The sequence below is a fragment of the Hypanus sabinus genome, chromosome 4, assembly GCF_030144855.1.
Source record: "Hypanus sabinus isolate sHypSab1 chromosome 4, sHypSab1.hap1, whole genome shotgun sequence".
Classification (NCBI taxonomy): Eukaryota; Metazoa; Chordata; class Chondrichthyes; order Myliobatiformes; family Dasyatidae; genus Hypanus; species Hypanus sabinus.
In genome coordinates this window covers 37,107,077-37,129,169 of record NC_082709.1, presented here as the reverse complement: position 1 = coordinate 37,129,169, position 22,093 = coordinate 37,107,077, and the positions used below count along the sequence as shown (strand labels likewise).

At 40.4% G+C, this 22,093-nt stretch overlaps 1 protein-coding gene across 22 annotated transcripts in view; it reads right to left on the bottom strand.

The window, feature by feature from the left end:
• LOC132392660 (PTB domain-containing engulfment adapter protein 1-like) overlaps positions 1-22,093 on the bottom strand; it is a 403,579-nt gene that overhangs the window by 337,139 nt on the left and 44,347 nt on the right. The window contains exon 1 of one of the 22 annotated variants that reach the window (XM_059966852.1): positions 1,148-1,166. The exons of the other annotated variants lie outside the window; for them this stretch is intronic. The gene's annotated coding sequence lies outside the window, so the exon portion shown is untranslated. Of the gene's footprint in view, positions 1-1,147; positions 1,167-22,093 lie in introns of those variants that run through there. 22 annotated transcript variants of the gene reach the window in all.

The following is a 22,093-nucleotide window of genomic DNA, read 5'->3' as shown; positions in this document are numbered from 1 at the left end:
AGCTTGTACGTCCTTGCCCCACACACACTCAGGAGAACAGAGCGCTTCTTAGCCTCCTCAGTAATTCCATTAGCACAGAAAAAGTGGCCCAACCTTTCCTCGTACTCCAGCCGCTCCTCAACTTGCTCGTCGAACACACCGACCTTTCCGAACGCAGACATCCGAACACAAGGCTCCTCGCCCGTTCACAGCTCCCGATCGAAAACGGGGCCGACCCATCCACAAAACCAATTTACTTCATCACCAAAAATATGTGGTAACTTCTACTTTACATAAAGGCCACTCAACAACTTGATGGCCAAAAAAGCATCTTTTTCTGGGACGGCGAATGATATTTACAATACAGAGGCTTCCAGGTACCTCGTGCGGCCTGGGTGGAGGAACTACATACAATGCATACTGGGAGTAAAAAGAGCGGAGGTAAAGACCCCGCCAACCCCAGATCCCGCCTCTTGTTACCAACAGCTCCCCAATTAGTATTAACTTACTTTTAATAATACTCACATTACAACAGAAGTAGTCTTGGTATTGACTTTAGACTCCACTGAGTCTCAAGGTAACAGGTCAAATGTAAGCAAGGATAATATATCCTGATCAAAATCTCGTATAGAACATGCAACAATACAGCACAGAATGAGTCCTTTGGCCCACAACACTGCTGACCTATATATTATGCACACTTATGTGTAGCCTTTCTGCATAACCCATAACCCTCCGTGTTTCTTACATCCAAGTGTCCATCTAAGAATCTCTTCAATGATGCTGGAGCTTCTACCACCATCCCCAAAAGTGCACTCCAGGCAACCTCCACTCTAAAAATAAACCTGCCTCAAACACTCGTGCTAAACTTCCCTCCAGTCACCTTAAACAGGTGCCCTCAGATATCGGCCAATGCTGCCTGCTATATGCTTCTCAATCTTATATACCCCTGTCAAGTTGCTTCTCTTTCACCATCACTCCAAACAGAAAAGCCCCAGCTCACTCAACCTTTCTTCATAAGACATGCTGTCCCATCCTGATTGCTTCCTGGCAAATCTCCTCTGAAGCTTTCTGAAGCTGACTCATCCTTCTTACAATCAGGTGAGCGGAATTAAATACAAAACGCTAAGTGCGGTCTAACCAGAGTTTTATAGATCTGCAACAATACCGGACGGCTGATCTATCTTCCCTCAGCCAATGAGCCAGTACTCCTTCACGTTGAACGATATGTGGAAGCAATGACAGTAAGAGAAGTAAGAGCACAGAAAGATTTCTACGTGTGAACTTATACACTGATCAGCAGTAATCAGTTTGCCATGCTAATCATTGATCAAGTCCTGATAGGTATTACTGCCAGACTTGGCTTGTAGCAGATGACAAGTGACGTCAAGTTTAGTTGAATAACTATGAAAAATACCATGGCTCCTAGAGCAAGTCACATGCTGTGCATCCAACGGTGAGCAAATCACCTTCAGACCATCTAGATTTTCCATTGTCTGTAAGGGCCACGATAGGATACACTATTTGCCTGGCTAAATGCAGCTCCAACAGCTTTCAGGGGACTGCAAACTATCCAAAAACTCTTAAGATTGCTTCCTGGAAGAACTACTAATATTAATTCATAACAGCACTTCATGATCACAAGAGATTCTGCAGGTGCTGGAAATCCAAAACAAGACACACAGAAAGCTGGAGGAAAGCAGCAAATCAGGCAACATCTAAGGAAATGAACTAACAGCTAACATATCGTGCTGAGACCCTTCAAGGGGGCTGGGGGGGGGGGTGGAGGAACATGCCAGAATAAGGTTGGTGGGGGGTGTAGGAGGACAAGCTAGAAGGTGAAAGGTGAAGTCATGTGGGTAACAGTGAAGAGGATAAGTAAGCAGCGAGTGTCCAAGGAGCTGGCTGGATTTGAACTCTGGACCATTCGCCTCGAAGTCTGGTGCTGATGCCACTGATGGGTGATAGCAGGAAAAAGGGAAAGGGCAGGAGAACCAGGAATCTAATAGGAGAGGAGTGTAGACCTCGAGAGAAAAGGAAGGAGGGGGGGATCAGAGTGAGGATTGGAGGAGGGAGGAGGAAAGGGGAAGAGGTAAAAAATCACTAGAAGTTGGAGGATTAATGTTCATGCTATCAGGTTGGAGGCTACCTAATCCATTGTCCTACCTAATATATTGTCCTACCTACCTAGGTCCATGGCTTCCTCTTCTGCCATGATGAGGCCATTCTCAGGTTGAAGGAGAAATACCTCACTCCATCTAGGTAGCCTATTCCAAACCATGTTATCTTTTTCCTAAAATAAGTTGTGGGTTCATACTCAAAGATCTCTCTGTTCCATTTGTGGCATGTGTCCGATCCTCATTACTAGCTCCAAAATGCATCTGGACTGAAGTCAATCTGAAATTTTTCTAATTGTTTTACATTGATATCACAATGTTGCCCGACTACTCCCTAGAATATCCAAAGCTCTGTAAATGTTAATGCCATCTGTATACTGATCATTCTTCTGCATCCACATCCAAATAATTCATACATATTACAAACAGCAAACAGAGTGCCAGCACTGAACCCTGAGGAATACCAAAAGATATTAGCATCCAATCACAAAAACAACCATTTAATATCACACTGTCTCGTACTGTCAAGACAACTTTGGATCCCATTTGTCAATTTGTCCTGGATTTTTGAGGCCTAACCTTTTGGACAAGTGGAACCCTGTGAAAGGCATTAATACAGTACATATAAACTACAGCTACTGTTCTTCCATTAATTCACTTAAATACCTCTTCAAAAAATTGAATCAAATTGGTCAGGTAAAATCTCCCCTTGACAAAACCACATTGGCTGTCTTTAATTAGACCCTGTCAATCCATGCGGCTATTAATCCTGTCACCTCAGAACTTTCTCCAATAATTTTCCTACTACTAATGCTGAGGTCGCAGGTCTTATTTTAACGTTTTTTTTTCTTTCTGCCTTAAATGAAAGGGGACCATATCTGTTTTCTTCCAAGTCAATAAGAACCTAACTTGTAGTCAGCATGGATTTAAAAAGCTCAGATGAAGCCCCAGCAACCTGGGATAAATCCCTTCATACCTGATGAGTTACTGACCCTTCCACCAAGGCACCAAGTGCCTCCAGATCTTTACCTTTCCTTCACTAAATTCTCTACCTATACAGTTGTCAGTGAGTACTCATTAAAAGTATTCTGGTTATTCAATTGCTCCCAATATAATTAGAGCACCTTCCATTAATCTTAATCCTGTCTGTCATTAATATTTTGTGACCTTTTTGCCTTCGTTTTATTTTAATACCTCCCTATCCTTTACATACTCTGGACAGGCCTTCAGTTCCCTATGCATGAAAACACCTCATTTTCTCTCTTCAGCCTACCTTCAATAACCTTTGACATCCAGGGGTTCCTGAACTTATTACCTTTTGCTTTTGCAGCTGCAGGAATATGTTGGCCATGAACTCTTGCTCTTTCTCCTTTGACTGTTTCCACTGTGCAGATATCAATTTGTCTGAAAGTTGAATCTCCCAGTCAAAACTTTAGCCAGATCCTATCTTAGTTAGTGAAACTGACATTCTAGTTCCCCCCCACCACCACCAATTTAAGCTGTTAATATCTGATCCACTCCATCTTTTTATGTAATCACTTATAAATAAATGGAGTTTAGGTCATTTTTGAAAATGCTCCTCCACTCACACTTTTGTTGGTCTATGTTAAGAAATAGTTCTCTTGAAAATAGTGAAAAATCTACTCCAAGTCTTTTTTTTTAAAACACCAAAGCATTCCAGTTAATATTCAGGAAATTAAATTCCCTGATGCTATAACCATATTTTTATTTCATTTCCCTGATAACCGCCTAACTCTTCTTGTGTTGCGGACTGGGAGGTCTGTAATACAACCCAAGCAAAGTAACATCACACATTACCCTTTTTAAACTCTGATCTCCATATGGTCTTCCTTAAGGAGAATTCTATAATATCTTCTCTTCATACTGAAGTAATGCAATCAGTGACTAACAGTGCAATGTCTGCTCCCTTTTACACCCATCCCATCTCAGTATCACTGACTTTTCCTGTTTTACTTATGAGTAATCTTAAACAAAGATTGTAATTACTGTATATTTGCAAGTAGCCACAAATTATTTCCAGAATCAGTAACCTAAAGAATAATTAAATTACAAATATTGAGGGGCAACCACACTCATCTTTATGGGTGAGGGGCACAAGGCAGGACCATAAGATCTTGAACCATCAAGCCTGCTCCACCATTTAATTACGGCTGATTTACTTTTCCTCTCAACCCCATACAAAATGAGGACAAGAGAATACAGGTATATAAAGTGAAGCATAATGTTAACAAAGTGGTCAGTTAGACAATAGATTGAGAAAAAGGAAACAAAAGGGGTTCAGTGGTTAGAGAGAAGAGTTGCTTGGGGCATTGAGATAAGAGGGTGTAAGATCTTCAAACAAAGAATTCATGTGGAAGATGATGGATGGTAGGGACTCGCAGTAGCGGACAAGGCTCTTCTAATGACTGCAGAGCACGCTATTTCCATTACAGCCTGCTCTAATGCAACATCAAAACATGCACCGTCTTCCATATAGTATCACTGCTCATTCAGCTCACTCTCATCATGACTGGTTGGGTGATATTTATTTGCAATGAACTGAAATGTCTCCTTGCATAGCAAATTTCTTTTTTAATTCAGATATCTAGAATATGTAACCTTCTTCCAGTGATTCGTCAGTTCATCACAAATTTGCATAGCTAATTAGCCAATTCCCATAATATATTATCAAAGGAAGTTTTGTCTAACACCTAAAAGTTGAGCTGCATCCTAAGTGTAGCAGACAGGTGCAGCAGATCATTTCTATAATTGGTTCTCTGCTGAAAATATCATACGTAGTGACACGGAATTGCACAGTTTCTAAAATGATATAGCAAGACTTGGGGTTTGTTTCAGTGCTCTCTGATTCTACAAGCATTACACAGGGAATGACATGATCTCATACAGCTCATCTCATGAGCATCATGTCCGCAATGCAAGGGCAACTCATGCAAGTACATATCCAGTCAAATCAGTCAAAATATCAAAAATGACCCTGAAAAAATAACATTCTCAATTGTTCAAAAGCTGAGAATTACACAATTTTATTTCTAAGCATAATTTCATTTATTCTCTAGCAAAAGCTTCAGATGACAACTTCAGCAAATCACATTTTTTCCTTCCCAAGGTCCTATTCCCTTAAAAGAAAACCTGCTGTTAAGAATTACTTTAATTGTTCATTTGTTAAGAGAATTCATTTATGCACAAAATGCAATTCTAGATATTCTTCCCTTTCAAACCTTTGCTTTTTAAGCTCTTCATATCATTGTCTTAATAAATACAGCACTTAGCACCGAATACTAAGTAGTTGGACTGTAGTTTTTGTTAAATTTAAATACACAACTTAATTATAAAAAAATTATTATTATGTGCAAACCAAAGCATTGGGCAAAGTCTCCTGTTCACTCAAACAGTGTTAATGATTCAATAAAACACTAATATGTAATTATACTAGCAGCAGTCATAGTATTCACAATAAAAGATAACAAAATAATTGCATTAACGACTTGCCTTCAGAAATTTAAAACATTAAAGCTTAAATTCAGAATCCTTTAGGCTAGTTCCAACAACCTCTTTTTGGATAGATCACATTAAACAGCTACTGATGATGAGATTTAACTGGAAAGACAATTAAGATCACTAATGTAAGGGCTGTAAATAGAAATATAGGAAACCTACAGCACAATACAGGCCCATCAGCCCACAATGCTGTGCTGAATATGTACTTACTTTAGAACTTACCTAGGGTTACCCATAGCCCTTTATTTTTCTAAGCTCCATGTACCTATCCAGGAGTCTCTTAAAAGACCCTACTGCATCTGCCTCCACCAATGTTGCCAACAGCCCATCCCACACACTCACCACTCTCTGTGTAAAAAATTAACCCCTTACATTTCCTCCGTACCTGCTTCCAAGCACTTTAAAACTGTGTCCTCTCGTGTTAGCCATTTCAGCCCTGGAAAAAAGCCTCTGACTATCCACAAGATCAATGCCTCTCATCATCTTATACACCTCTATAAGGTCACCTCTCATCCTCCGATGTTCGAAGGAGAAAAGGCAAACTTCACTCAACCTATTCTCACAAGGCATGCTCCCCAAACCAGGCAATATCCTTGTAATCGCTTTCTATAGTATCCACATGCTTCCTGTAGTGAGGCGACCAGAACTGAACACAGTACTCCAAGTGGGGTCTGACCAGGATCCTACATAGCTGCAACATTACCTCACACCTCTTGAACTCAATCCCATGGTTGACAAAGGTCCATACTCCATATGCCTTCCTAACAATAGAGTCAACCTGCGCAAAATCTTTCAGTGTCCTATGGACTTGGACCCCAAGATTCCTCTGATCCTCCACGCTGCCAACTGAAATGTCACACACTGAAGCTGCTGAGTTAACACCACTTTAGATAAAAGCAACTTCTGCCTCAAAACAGACCACTATTTGCTTAGGCACCTTCAGAAATAAATCATAACAAGAGAACCTCTTTGAATTTGTGTCAGGGTAGACCATGTATTATGGTTGGACTATAGTGGTTTCACATAGTGCTCAGCACTGGTCACATTTTAATTAGCCATTCCACTGAACACAAACTTTAACTGGAAGCAAATATCTATAAATCTACACTAAATTGACAGGTCATTTTCTGAAGTAATAGTGTAGCAATTATCTCCAAATACAAATCAAGGATGTAATTTAATCCAAAACAGTATTTCAGGAATGTATCAGCCAATAATATACATACATATGTCACATCACTATTAGCTCACTATCTTGTTTTCTTTTTGCACTATTTCGTTTATATATCCTTTATTGCGGTTTATAGTAATTTATGTATTGCACTGTGCTGCTGTTGAAGAACAACACATTTCACGACGTGTCAGTGATAATAAACCTGATTCTGATTATTTGTCAACTCTGGTATGGAGCTGAATTTTATTAATTTTGCCTGAATGAAACCTTATACTTTTTCAGGGGTTTTAGAAAATACTTGTGCTGTCTACACACTTTACTGCAAGTATCTGAATGGCACACAAGTCTGTGAGATTCTGAAGAATCTGTGTTGAAAAAAGCAAGCCAGGCAAACTGCCGTACAGGAGTTTCACAACAACAGCCTCTCGCTTTATCTTAGCAAGACCAAGGAACTGATGATGGACTTCAGGAACAGGAAGTTAAGAGAACACACACCAGTCCTCTGAGTAGTTAGTGGAGGAAAGAATGAGCAGCTTTAGGTTCCTGGGCATCAACCTGTCACAGGATTGACCTTGGGCCCAAAACACTGACGTGATCAGCAAGAAAGCATGCCAGTGGTTCTACCTCATTAGGAGTTTGAAAATATTAGGAATGCCACCAACTACTCTTGCAAGTTTCTACAATGTACAGTGGAGTGTACATTGCCTCCCAGCCCGGTATGGAGTTTCCAATTCTAAGGAGTGCACGAATCTGCAGAGTGTTTTAAACTGGCCCTGATCCATCTCAGGCACAACTCTCCTTGCTACTGAGGACACCCGCAAGAGGCGGCACCTCAGGAAGGTGGCATCCACTGTTGAAGAACCTCAGCATCTGGTACATGCCCACTTCATATTGCTACAGTCAGGAAGAGGGGAGCAGGAGCCTGAAACCCACACTCAGCATTTTACGACCAGCTTCTTCCCTGACGCCACCAGATTTTTAATGATTCATGAATATACTCATTATTTGACATTTGCACTATTTGTTTTATAACTAAGAGTAATTGTTTGTGTCTTGCACTACACCGCTGCTTCAAAGCAACAATTTTCATGATAGGTCATTGAATAAAAAAAAACTTGATCCTGAATTGGATATTGCAGCATGAACACTTTAAGGGCATTTTAATAATCAACATTAGATTTTTAAGGACATGTTGCTCAGTTTTTTGTAAATGAACTCAATTTGTTTTCTCATATCTGTGTCATTGCAAAGGGAAAGCATATCCTGTAATGAGGAAATTCACTGAAATGAATCACATTTCCAACACTGTCTTACAACTAAAATTTCATTTTTGTCAAGGAATTTGTGGTATTATACATATCCCTATGATGCTGCAGGAGGCAACGTTAGAAATGGAGCTCTTTTTATCCATTGTCATTTTATTTGTCTCCATCACTCTTACCTCCAACCCTGCAACGTTTTTTCCATGAGTCATTTCTTTGTTCAGGTGTGGCATAGCATCTAGAGATAAGATTTTACCTCATGGTGTACCTCAAAGTACAAAGTACATATATGTCACTGTATACTACCTTGCAGGTGCTTATGAGAAAATAAGGAAATAAAATATAATTTACAAAAAATTATTAAAAAAAACAAAGACTGGGAAACAGCCAATGTGCAAAAGAAGCAAGTTATGCAAGTAATAAAAAAGTAAGCGCAGTAAATCATACTGAGCACATGAGGTGTAGAGTACTAGAACGTGAGTCTACAGGCATTGCAGTGAGTTCAGTGGTGGCATGAATGAGGTTATCCACCCTGGCTCAGAAGCCTGCTGGCTGTTGGGTAATAAATGTTCCTGATGATGGATGCTGTTTTCTTCTGGCAGCACTCTATGTAAATGTGCTCAACGATAGGGAAGACTTTGCCTGTGATGGACTGGGCTGTTCCCACCCCTTTTTCTGGCTTTTTCTATTCTTGGGCGTTGCTGTTTCCATACCAGGCCTCTATGCAACAAGTCAAGATACTCTCCACCACTGTGCATCTAAATAAGTTTGTCAAAGTTTTAAATGACATGCTTAATCATCTCAAGCTTCTAAGGAATGTTTCCATACCAGGCCTCTATGCAACAAGTCAAGATACTCTCCACCACTGTGCATCTAAATAAGTTTGTCAAAGTTTTAAATGACATGCTTAATCATCTCAAGCTTCTAAGGAAGTAGAGATGCTGCTGTGCCTTTATGATGGCTTGTACATGCTAGTCCCAGGACAGATGCTCTGATATTATAACACCAAAGAATTTAAAATTACCGACCCTTCCCTAATGAGGCTGACTCATGGGCTTCAGGCTTTTAACTCCTTTAAGTCAGTATAGTTGAGTGACAAGTTGTTGTGTCCCCATTCAACCAAATTTTCAATCTCTCCTATATGCAGATTCCTCACCATCTTTGCTTTGGTCAGCATCAGTGGTGTCATCAACAACTGAAATATGGCATTGGAGTTGTAAATAGCCACACAGTCATAGGTATAAAGGGAGTACAGCAGAGAGCTTGTTGAATCTAAGTACTAACTAAACAAAAACAAGCTTCTCCAGAGAGATAGGATTTTAATAAAGCATGGGGGAGATGAAGATGGAAGGATCTGAGAAATTTCCTGACAATAAAACTTTCATGAGACCATGACAATGGTTGAAAGTTCATGAGGACACTCTGGGAGGATTAAAGCAGAAGGATGATGACTTTGTAAGTACGGAAATATGAGACTCAATTCAATGGAGATATGATTATGGGCTGGCCATTTCATCCTGCTAAAAGTACAATGCACAATCTGAATCCTACTTAGAATGTCATAGCTTTGAATGAGAGTATCAGGCAGCTTATGGGGGAGCTAATCATTTAACTGAAAGACCTAAGTAAGATATTACAAGAGAGAAAAAAAATTATCCAGCTTCAAAAATAAGAGTTTCAAAGAACAGATTGTGCACATATCTAAATCATAGCAAAAACAAAAATAATTCCCCCCACCACCACAACAAAATTTGAATGACCTGGAGCAGGACAGTGAATGTTATTGGGGAAAGCACCGCTGAAGAGCACTATGTAATGGTTCACACGCAATGCAAACCATTCAATTACATCACACAACACTTCACATTCTCTCAGAGCAAATTGACACATAATTAAAAACTATACTATTCTACATGCTTTTGCTCCATGGATTGAGAGAAAGCTGAAAAGAGAAACCAGACAGGCAAAAAGGGACAAAGGCATTGAAGGGGAGTAATAAAGCCTTGATCAAATGGTCCAATTCTGCTATTATGGCTTATAGGAACGGTCCCAAATTAATACATTTTCTATTGCTATTCACAATGTAGTTAACAGTGTCTTCAGCAAGAACAATGACACTTGCCAACATTAGAATAATTTTCAGAAAGATTAGGATGTTGATCCTGAGGTACTTTGGAAGTCAAGAATGAGGCATAACACATGGTGGTTACGTTTTATTAATTGTTACAAGGAAAATAAAGAGAACGAAAGGAGAAGAAGTCATCGTCATCTCATTCTCAGACTAGAGATAAAACAACACAATTCAGTGATAAAAATTAACCAATAAATGGCCAGATTTAAGTGGTATGGCACCTGTTGCAGAAAAACTGTGAAGCTTCTGAAAAAAATACAGAATAAGCTATCTTGCATTTAATGAAAAATTTACTGAGCAAATAAATGTGCATAGGCAATTATATAAATATAAACAAGCACAGGAGAGTTAGACTACAAGAAAAAGAACAACTCTACACCCTCATCCAACAAACCCATGGTATATAGATTACATAGTCAAATCATATCCAAAACTGGTTTGGCAAGAGGAGATGGGGGGTAATACCAGAAGGGTGCTCTTGTGATTGGAGTCAGCTAGAGATTTAGAGGGAATCCAAGAGTGACCTTGAGTGATGAGTACTTGGAAGGCACTGCTCAAGAGAATGGTTCAAATAGAGTCACTAAGACTATTTATGGCAGTGTCTTGCTGAAAATTCATATTGCTTATACATTGAAGGCTGCGTGTGCTGGAAGATGGGACTGATGAAGATGGTTGCCCGATGGTTGGTGTGGACATAGTGGGCTGAATGGCCTGTTTGCCTAATACTAACCAATGTTTTGTGGCTAAGTCCAGAGTCAAAGGTCAGGCTCAAAAAGCACTGACGTTTTTATCCTCATGACCAATCCTTCCTTGAACCACAGCTCCTAATTGGATTTACAAGTTGTTGGTAGTGTAGGTGAGATGCACACTTTCACATCACCCTGCACCACAACGTCCCTTTCCAGCCACGAAATGCACACTAACGAATAACAATATTCCAGTTCTTCACCCAGTCACTAGCTCATCTACTTACAAATGCATGAAATTTAGAGGAAATCAGGAAGACAAGATATGCATGTGTGACACTAAGCCCAATCAGCCTGCAGCCAGGCAGGAAAATAGCAATAGCATAGACATCAGCTTGCCAGGTCATGTGTGACTTCGTGCTTTCTACAGCAGTTGAAGCCAGTGTTGGTTGATCTAAATCACGAAGTGTTCGTGAATTCGAAAACAGCTTTAATGCACTCAATGACCTTCAAGGAGCATTGAAAATCCTCCATCAACCCGGCATCAGATTTTGCCCATTGTCCCCACCACAGAGCCGGTAGTCAAAATCCTTTGAAACAATGGCAAATAGCAAATGCCAAACCACTAGGTGTTGCAAACAAAAAATCACCAGTTTTAGCCTGAAGTGAGTCAGATATAGAAATGTTAGCTTGCATCATTATTACGTTGACACCCACTGGCAATGCAGTTCTTATGCTGCTCCAAGGTGCCCGCTGATGCTGTAGCAGATAGCAAATATGAAGCATGTCATTAATGAATGCAAGCACAGCCCTTCCCCAAATTCAGCAGATGTTATTCAACACCCAAAATATTACACTCTGTAGACCAGGGTTTCTCAACCAGGGTTCTGCAGAATCCTAGGGTTCTGTGAGAAGTCGTTAGGGTTTCTGCAAGAGGTCGTCATTAAAAAAATAAACATTGAATTTTGAACTTCACACAACACACGATGCTCAAAATGTAGTGGTGGGCAGTGACCGAGCAGCCCCATTGGCAATCTCATTAAAGGTCTCTCTTTCTTTTACAAAATCCTTTATTACAAATATCAGGGCTATACAATATATACAAAACAGTGGCAAACACAATTACTTCACTACAAATAGAGAATAGACATTACACCAGAATGTTGCCATCTCTATCAATGATGCCACTTACACCCCGCGGAGCCCATCGGTCTCGAAACTCCCCTAAGGTCGCCGTGGACTGCGCATGTTCTTTTTCAATATTCACCCGAGCACGAACATACCCTCTAAACATTGCCAGGCAGTCTGCCCGGGGAGATCCTCCCTTTCGTGTTTATCTGGTTGAGTTCATTCTCAGTTTTTGACATGAGATAGGGGAGGTTATTGATAATTTGTGAGTGCTGCATTGCACGGAGGGGAGGACGGTAGGTTGATAAATAATGAGTGCTGTATTGCACGGAGGGAAGGACGGTAGGTTGATAAATGGTGAGTGCTGTATTGCACGGAGGACAGGACAGTAGGCTGACAAATGGTGAGTGCTGTATTGCACGAGGACAGCAGGCTGACAAATGGTGAGTGCTGTATTGCACGAGGACAGTAGGCTGACAAATGGTGAGTGCTGTATTGCACGGAGGGGAGGATGGTAGGTTGACAAATGGTGAGTGCTGTATTGCATGGAGGGGAGGACAGTAGGTTGATGAGGAGTGTGAAGTGTGCCTTCTGAGTACTGAATGGACTCACCCAACTTAGGCTGTGATGTCAGCCTCTCCCTCCCAAATTACCTCCCCCAACTTCCCCTAATGCTCTGCCGAATGACTTAAGGGAGTGAACAAACTACCAGTGAAGTAGAAAATCGGAGGGAAACTTTCATTTTGAAGATGGTCCTATGTGGGGATTTTTGAAGAGGATGTGTGAGATGGAAGAGGAGGATTCTAGACCTGCATCTACGGTCAATTCTGATGTTAATGATGAAGAATTATACTCGTCTGAGTCATTTCTCTGCACTGCTGCAACAACTGACACTAAAAAAATGTCCGGCTACAATGGGTTTTCCATGGACTGGTGATCCAGGTTGTCCTATTCCATTGTGCCTAGTCCATGGCAAACTACTTACAAATACAGTAATGGCTCCACCAAAACTGAAAAGACACTGAACTACAAATCACAGCCATATGACACATAAGAGTGCTGATTATTGGAATCTCAAAACAAACAGATTAAAAGTTTTGAAATTGAAGTCAGTAGAAAGGTTCAGGAAGCAAGTTATTTAGTAAGTTTAAGACCAGTTCACTCTAGAATGTTTAAAAGCTGTGTGATAGCCTGAACAAAAAGCATACCAATCTCCTGCTACATACAGGAATCCAGTGGCTTAGCAGAGAAAGATTTCTCCATAGGGTGTCTGAGCTGAAAGGTGAGTTGCAGGAATACTTTCAAGAAAGACAGATTTTTCTGAGTGCTTTAAAGATGAAGAATGGCTGCAGAAACTAGCCTACTTAACAAGCATTTTTCATCATATGAAACAAGTCTCTGCAAGGCCCTGCAGAAAATGTTTTGACTTCAAGTGACAAGATTCTTGGATTAAGGGGAAACTGAATCTTCAGAAAAAATCATGCTGCAAAAGAAAATCTTGAAATGTTTTCACTGCTGCTTGGGCTTGAGGGTGAGGAAGGATATCAGAAAGTCGCAAGTCTTATTGAAAACCACCTGGAAGAACTGCAGAACAAAATTGAACAATATTCTTCCTCCCTTTCAACACAAGTGTATAACTGGGTGAGGGACCTTTTCTCTGAATCTTCCGCTCAGCTTGAGAACTTACGACTTTGAGAGAAGAGGAAGAACTTTGTGAGCTGCGGTCTGACCATGCTCTGCTGATGAGATTCACTGGCCTGCTCCTGGACAAGTTCTGGATTTCTGTGTAAGAAGCCTATCCTGGCAGTCATAGGAAAGCAATGAAGATGTTGCTGCAATTTTCAACTTATTACATGTGCGAGCAAGCTTCTTGTTTAACAAGCATCAAGAGTAAGGGTAGAAATCATCTCATTTCAGTTGAAGATGAAATCTGTGAGTGCTCATCTCAAGTTCAACCCATAATTGAGAAATTTATTATGTTTCCCTTATGAGATTTTAAAATTTATGGAAGGGAAAGAATGAGGTTCATTTCAAGAAAGGTAAGCTAAGCTCAACTATTTTTTGCCCATGAAAGGTTAGCACAAAATTCATTCTCCACTCAAAAGAACATTGACAATTATTTTTGAATTATTATATCTACAACTTGCTGATCACGCTAACGTACCATGAGCAGTAGATATAATAATTTTTATGCAGGGATTCCCTGAGACCAAAAAATTATTTCAAGGTGTTGTCCAGGGCAATAGGGTTGAGAAAGGCTGCTGTAGACCATTTCTATCTAACTAACTAAGGATGGTTTCCAAAATGTTTGCAGAGAGTAGAAATTTCAGGTTGTATAGTGTATATTCTGGGACATAAAATGGAATCATTGAACCAAAGATCAAACACTTGCAGAATAGCCAGAGAATGAAAAATTGGTATTTTTGTTGTAAGTGTTTTGATATGAAAGGAGTAGATATATAGCTACAAAAGGGGGCATGTACCAAATGCTGAGGTTCTTCAACAGTGGATGCCACCTTCCTGAGGTGCCGCCTCTTGCGGGTGTCCTCAGTAGCAAGGAGAGTTGTGCCTGAGATGGATCAGGGCCAGTTTACAACACTCTGCAGATTCGTGCACTCCTTAGAATTGGAAACTCCGTACCAGCTGTGAGGCAAACACCCCGAATGCACTCCACTGTACATTGTAGAAACTTGCAAGAGCAGTTGGTGGCATTCCTAATATTTTCAAACTCCTAATGAGGTAGAACCACTGGCATGCTTTCTTGCTGATCACGTCAGTGTTTTGGGCCCAAGGTCAATCCTGTGACAGGTTGATGCCCAGGAACCTAAAGCTGCTCATTCTTTCCTCCACTAACTACTCAGAGGACTGGTGTGTGTTCTCTTAACTTCCTGTTCCTGAAGTCCATCATCAGTTCCTTGGTCTTGCTAAGATAAAGCGAGAGGCTGTTGTTGTGAAACTCCTGTACGGCAGTTTGCCTGGCTTGCTCTTTTCAACACAGATTCTTCAGAATCTCACAGACTTGTGTGCCATTCAGATACTTGCAGTAAAGTGTGTAGACAGCACAAGTATTTTCTAAAACCCCTGAAAAAGTATAAGGTTTCATTCAGGCAAAATTAATAAAATTCAGCTCCATACCAGAGTTGACAAATAATCAGAATCAGGTTTATTATCACTGACACGTCGTGAAATGTGTTGTTCTTCAGCAGCAGCACAGTGCAATACATAAATTACTATAAACCGCAATAAAGGATATATAAACGAAATAGTGCAAAAAGAAAACAAGTTAGTGAGCTAATAGTGATGTGACATATGTATGTATATTATTGGCTGATACATTCCTGAAATACTGTTTTGGATTAAATTACATCCTTGATTTGTATTTGGAGATAATTGCTACACTATTACTTCAGAAAATGACCTGTCAATTTAGTGTAGATTTATAGATATTTGCTTCCAGTTAAAGTTTGTGTTCAGTGGAATGGCTAATTAAAATGTGACCAGTGCTGAGCACTATGTGAAACCACTATAGTCCAACCATAATACATGGTCTACCCTGACACAAATTCAAAGAGGTTCTCTTGTTATGATTTATTTCTGAAGGTGCCTAAGCAAATAGTGGTCTGTTTTGAGGCAGAAGTTGCTTTTATCTAAAGTGGTGTTAACTCAGCAGCTTCAGTGTGTGACATTTCAGTTGGCAGCGTGGAGGATCAGAGGAATCTTGGGGTCCAAGTCCATAGGACACTCAAAGCTTTTGCGCAGGTTGACTCTATTGTTAAAAGGCATATGGAGAATTGGCCTTCATCAACCATGGGATTGAGTTTAACAGCCGAGAGTTAATGTTACAGCTATATAGGACCCTGGTTAGACCCCATTTGGAGTACTGTGCTGAATTCTAGTTGCCTCACTACAGGACGGATGTGGAATCTATAGAAAGGGTGTACAGGAGATTTACAGGGATGTTGCCTGGATTGGCGAGCATGCCTTATGATAATAGGTTGACTGAACTCGTCATTTTCTCCTTAGAGCGACACAGGATGAGAGGTGACCTTATAGAGGTGTATAAGATGATGAGAGGCATTGATTGTGTGGATAGTCAGAGGCTTTTTCCCAGGGCTGAAAGGGCTAACATGAGGGGGCACTGTTTTAAGGTGCTTGGAATTAGGAACAGAGGAGATGTCAGGGACAAGTTGGGTTTTTTTTTATGCATTAAGTGGTGAGTGCATGGAATGGGCTGCCAGCAACGGTGGTGGAGGCAGAGACAATAGGGTCCTTTAAGAGACTACTGGATAGGTACATAGAGCTTAGAAAAATAGAGGGCTATGGGTAACTCTAGGTAATTTCTAAAGTAAGTACATGTTCGGCATAGCATTGTGGGCTGAAGGGCTTGTATTGTGCTGTAGGTTTTCTACGTTTCTAAAAGGTAAAGCAAACAGGAAATTGAGCTTGAGCTTTGGCACATGCACATCTAACACTTAATGAGGTGATACTGTCCACTTCTGATGTGTATTTAGAGTAGAATGCACTAGCACACATCAATGTAATACTGAGTTTGGTGCACCGGATGTCTATATTGCTGCTAACTTATAGGTCCAAAAACTTTTAGCTAATCTGACTTTACTCCATTTACAATTATTTCCAAAACACCTAAATTTATGCTTTGCTCTTGTCAATGATGTCTTCGTTCAGAGAAAGTGGAAAACAGATTAAACAGAGAATGAGGAGCAATTGGAAAAAGACAAAACAGAAAGCAAGCAGGGACAGTAAAAATATGAATAAACAAGTTCAAATCTGTTGACCACTTAGTGAGACAAGGTTTGATAGATCAATAAATAAGTTTTGTATCTTTAATGCAGGAAAAATGCTTCACTGGAGAATTATGTTTTATATAATATAGCACTCAAATTATGATAAATCGAATATTTTAAAGAATTCAGAGTTTTGTTATTCATAAATTGACTATTATCATATCACAGTACAAATTCCAACATTTCAACAAGAAAAACTGAAATGCTAGAAGGAATTTTGTTATCAATCTACAGATTTAAAACAATGTTTCATTTTTTGTTTTTTTATCTATAGAGGGCATGCTTTGAAGGTGAGGGGTGTAGATTCAAGGAGGATGTGAGGGCCAAGTCTTTTTTAAACTCAGAGCTGTGGATGCCTGGAATGCACTGCTGGTATGGTGGTAGAGGCAGATACATTTGAGGGTTTTTAGAGATGTTTGGATCTGCAGATAGAAGTGGGGAAGATGGAGGGATATGGAATTGGTGTAAATCGAAGGGATTAGTGTTGGGGTGTTTTTATCTGCCTTTTAGCTGGTTTGGCACAACATTGTGAGCCAAATAGCCTGTTCCTGTGCTGTACACTTCTTTGTAAATGGTAAGGTGTAATATTAAATCAATTTATTTGCAGCTGCCTATCATTTTATTGTTCAATTACTACACCCTTAGTTCAGTACAAGACTCCTGAAATTACTGTGGTCAGAAAATTACTCACTTTCCTTTTTAGCCTTAAATGCAGTTGTAATCTTTAATTTATTTACAGCAGGGTCCACTTCTGACAGAGTAAATAAACAAGTAACATGCATCACTGCCTTCAACTAGGCTAGACTGTTAAAATGCTACTACAAAGTGCAAAATGTAAATGGTTGTAGATAAAATAAGTTCCTTACTAAAAATTGCTTACTAAAAGGAACTTATTTTATCTACAACCATTTACATTTTGCACTTTGTAGTAGACCTCCAGCACCCAGGGCTTGCCCTTTTCTCACTGTTACCATCAGGTAGGAGATACAGAAACCTGAAGGCACACACTCAGCGATTCAGGAACAGCTTCTTCCCCTCTGCCATCCGATTCCTAAATGGACATTGAACCTGTGAATACTACCTCACTTTTTATATATTATTTCTGTTTTTGTATGATTTTTAATCTATTCAATATACATATACTGTAATTAATTTACTTTTTTTTCTTTTTCTATATTACGTATTGCATTGAACTGCTGCTGCTAAGTTAACAAGTTTCACAACGCATGCCGGTGATAATAAACCTGATTCTTATTCACTTTTTTTAACCACTTCTATTAAAGGGAAAACATTCCTGCAGTCTACCTTAACTATAAATCTCAGAATTTTATACACCCAATTCCTGTCCCTTTTTAACATCCTCACTCCAGGGAAAATAGAATGAGCCTCAAAAAAAAATAGGAAATAGAAGTAGGCCATCTGGTCCATCAAGTCTGCTCCGCTATTTAATAAGATCATGGCTGACTTGGACATAGACTCAGCTCCACCTACCTGTTTTTCCTCATTACCTTTAATTCCCCTACTATGTGAAAAAAACTACATGCTTAAATATATGTGATGTTGTAGCCTCTACTGCTCCCCAGCCAGAGGATTCCACAGAAGCAGCAATTCCTTCTCATCTCCATCCTAAATATAATCCTCCAAACCTTGAGGCCATATCCCCTCATTCTTCTCTCACCTACCAGCAGAAACAACATTTCTGCCTCTGTCTTATACATCCCTTTCATAATTTTACTTATTTATTTTACAAGACCCCCATTTCATTCACGGAATTCCAGCTAGTATAATCCCAGGCAATTCACTCTCTTCTCATAGGTTAACCTCAGCCTAACCTTTTGGATCAGATTCCCAAATGGGATATTGACAAAGGCCAGAGAGAACTCCAGGAAATCTACTGCATGACCTTCATCGATACACTTTCAAGTCTCCTCCAAAAATTCAATCAGATTGGTCAGACAGGATCTGCTCTTGACAAAGCCATACAAGTTTCTGCCTTACCAAGTAATCATTAATCCTTCGAGCAATTTTATCCCTTGTCTCCCATAACAGCCTGGGTAAATCTCATTTGGCCCTGGGGGATTTATTACCTGTAAGCCTGAAATCACTCTTCTTTATTTATGGAAACTTGTTCTCAAATTTAACCTTTCCTTTCATTGTGTTTTGAGATGTTCAAGTAATTTGTACAGACGATGCTCTTGAAAGATTCCCTTGACTAACTCCAAAATGTTTATTTACCTGTTGTTGAATCTGCTCTACTTGGTGTAATTGCATTCACTTATTGCAATTTCCAAATAAATGACAGTGCAACAAACACACCTGAAGATATTATTCAACACCAGAAAATACTCTTTAAGAACTATCTTCCCATACACATCTCACATACTCTCAACATTGCTATATGTATCAAGGATAAGAAAGACAAAGCTTAATCTTCAAAAGTACAGTAAAACGTGTTTTAGAGCATAATCAGCTATTTGTACGTTTGGCTGAAATAACAAACTTGTCATGAGAGTTGTGATACTACCCATGATGACTTTCTTCTAATCACCTGATTAATTCTAGATACTACTCATACTTATCACAACAAGACATTTTGAAATGGATCTATTTCACTAACCAAAGATTGGCTTTGTGATTAATACAAACAAGCTTCCTTGGACTTTCTGCTGAACTCTTTTACCCTATATTTTCTTCGGCAGTTTAACAGGGACATGACTGCACAAGCGCGTGTAACTCGGTCCGTGAGGCAGCGGGAGTATTTAAAGAGAACAGTTAGACAGAGCAGGCGACGTAGTAGCGGGCGACGGAGTAGAGGGGGACAGAGTAGGAAGGCTTTGTCTTGAGAGGCTTCGGCAAGCGGAGGCTGAGGACGAGCTTCACTCCAAGTGAGGTAAGGCCGAGTAAGTTCCTTTAAAAGGAGAAAGTTTCAAAAGTTGATGCAAGTATTGGGTAGGTCATGGCAGCTGAGATCGGCCCCGTGGTTTGTTCATCCTGCAGCATGTGGGAAATCAGGAATACTTCCAGTGTCCCTGACGATTATGAGTGCAGGAAGTGTGTCCAGCTGCAGCTTCTGGCAGACCACATTGAGCATCTGGAACTGCCATTGGATTCATACTGGAGCATCCATGATGCTGAGAAAGTTATGAATAGCATGTTCAGTGAGTTGACCACACCACAGGTAAAGGCTACACAGGCAGAAAGGGAAGGGGTGGCCACTAGACAGCGTAACAGTAGGCAGGTAGTGCAGGAGTCACCTGAGGTCATCTCCCTCCTAAACAGATATACTGTTTTGGATACTGTTGGGGGAGATGTCTCATCGGGGGAAGGCAGCAGCAGCCGAGTTCATGGCACCATGGGTGACACTGTGGCACAGGAGGGAAGGAAAAGGAGTGGGAGAGCTATAGTGATAGGAGATTCCATTGTAAGGGGAATAGATAGGCGTTTCTGCAGCCACAAATGAGACTCCAGTATGGTATGTTGCCTCCCTGGTGCAAGGGTCAAGGACGTCTCTGAGCGGCTGCAGGACATTCTGGAGTGGGAGGGTGAACAGCCAGTGGTCATGGTGCACATAGGTACCAACGATATAGGTAAAAAACGGGATGAGGTCCTACAAGGTGAATTTAGGGAGTTAGGTTATAAACTAAAAAGTAGGACCACAAAGGTAATAATCTCTGGATTACTAACAGTGCCACGTGCTAGTCAGAGTAGAAATAGGATATTTCAGATGAATACGTGGCTTGAAAAATGGTGCAAGGGGGGAGGGATTCAAATTTCTGGGGCATTGGACCAGTTCTGGGGGAGGTGGGACCTGTATAAACAGGACGGTCTGCACCTGGGCTGGACTGGAACCAATGTCCTAGAGGGAGCGTTTGCTACTGCTGTTCAGGAGGATTTAAACTAATGTGGCAGGGGATGGGAACAAGTGCAGAGAGACAAAGGGGTATAAAATGAGGGTAGAAGCAAAAAGTAGTAAGGTGAAAAGTAAAAGTGGCAGACAGACAAATCCAGGGCAAAAAGCAAAAAGAGCCACTTTTCAACACAATTGTATAAGGGCTAAGAGTGTTGTAAAAACAAGTCTGAAGGCTTTGTGTGTCAATGCAAGGAGCATTTGTAACAAGTTGGATGAATTGAATGTGCAGACAGTTATTAATGAATATGATATAGTTGGGATCACAGAGACATGGCCCCAGGGTGACCAAGGATGGGAGCTCAACATCCAGAGATATTCAATATTCAGGAGGGATAGACAGGAAGGAAAAGGAGGTGGGGTAGCATTGCTGGTTAGAGAGGAGATTAACGCAATAGAAAGGAAGGACATTAGCCTGGAGGATGTGGAATCGATATGGGTAGAGCTGCACAACACTAAGGGGCAGAAATCGCTGGTGTGAGTTGTGTACAGGCCGCCTAACAGTAGTAGTGAGGTTGGGGATGGCATTAAACAGGAAATTAGAAATGCATGCAATAAAGGAACAGTAGTTATAATGGATGACTTCAATCTACATATAGATTGGGTGAACCAAATTGGTAAGGGTGCTGAGGAAGAGGATTTCTTGGGATGTATGTGGGATGATTTTCTGAAACAACACGTCGAGGAACCAACTAGAGAGCAGGCCATTCTAGATTGGATATTGAGCAATGAGGAAGGTTTAGTTAGCAATCTTGTCGTGCGAGGCCCCTTGGGTAAGAGTGACCATAATATGGTGGAATTCTTCATTAAGATGGAGAGTGACATAGTTAATTCAGAAACAAAGGTTATGAACTTAAAGGAGGGTAACTTTGAAGGTATGAGACATGAATTAGCTAAGATAGACTGGCAAATGATACTTAAAGGGTTGACGGTGGATATGCAATGGCAAGCATTTAATGATCGCATGGATGAACTATAACAATTGTTCATCCCAGTTTGGCAAAAGAATAAACCAGGGAAGGTAGTGCACCCGTGGCTGACAAGGGAAATTAGAGATAGCATCAAGACCAAAGAAGAAACATATAAATTAGCCAAAAAAAAGCGGCACACCTGAGGACTGGGAGAAATTCAGAGTCCAGCAGAGGAGGACAAAGGGCTTAATTAGGAAAGGGAAAAAAGATTATGAGAGGAAGCTGGCAGGGAACATAAAAACTGACTGTAAAAGCTTTTATAGATATGTGAAAAGAAAAAGATTGGTCAAGACAAATGTAGGTCCCTTACAGTCAGAAACAGGTGAATTGATCATTGGGAACAAGGACATGGCAGACCAATTGAATAACTACTTTGGTTCTGTCTTCACTAAGGAGTATATAAATAATCTTCCG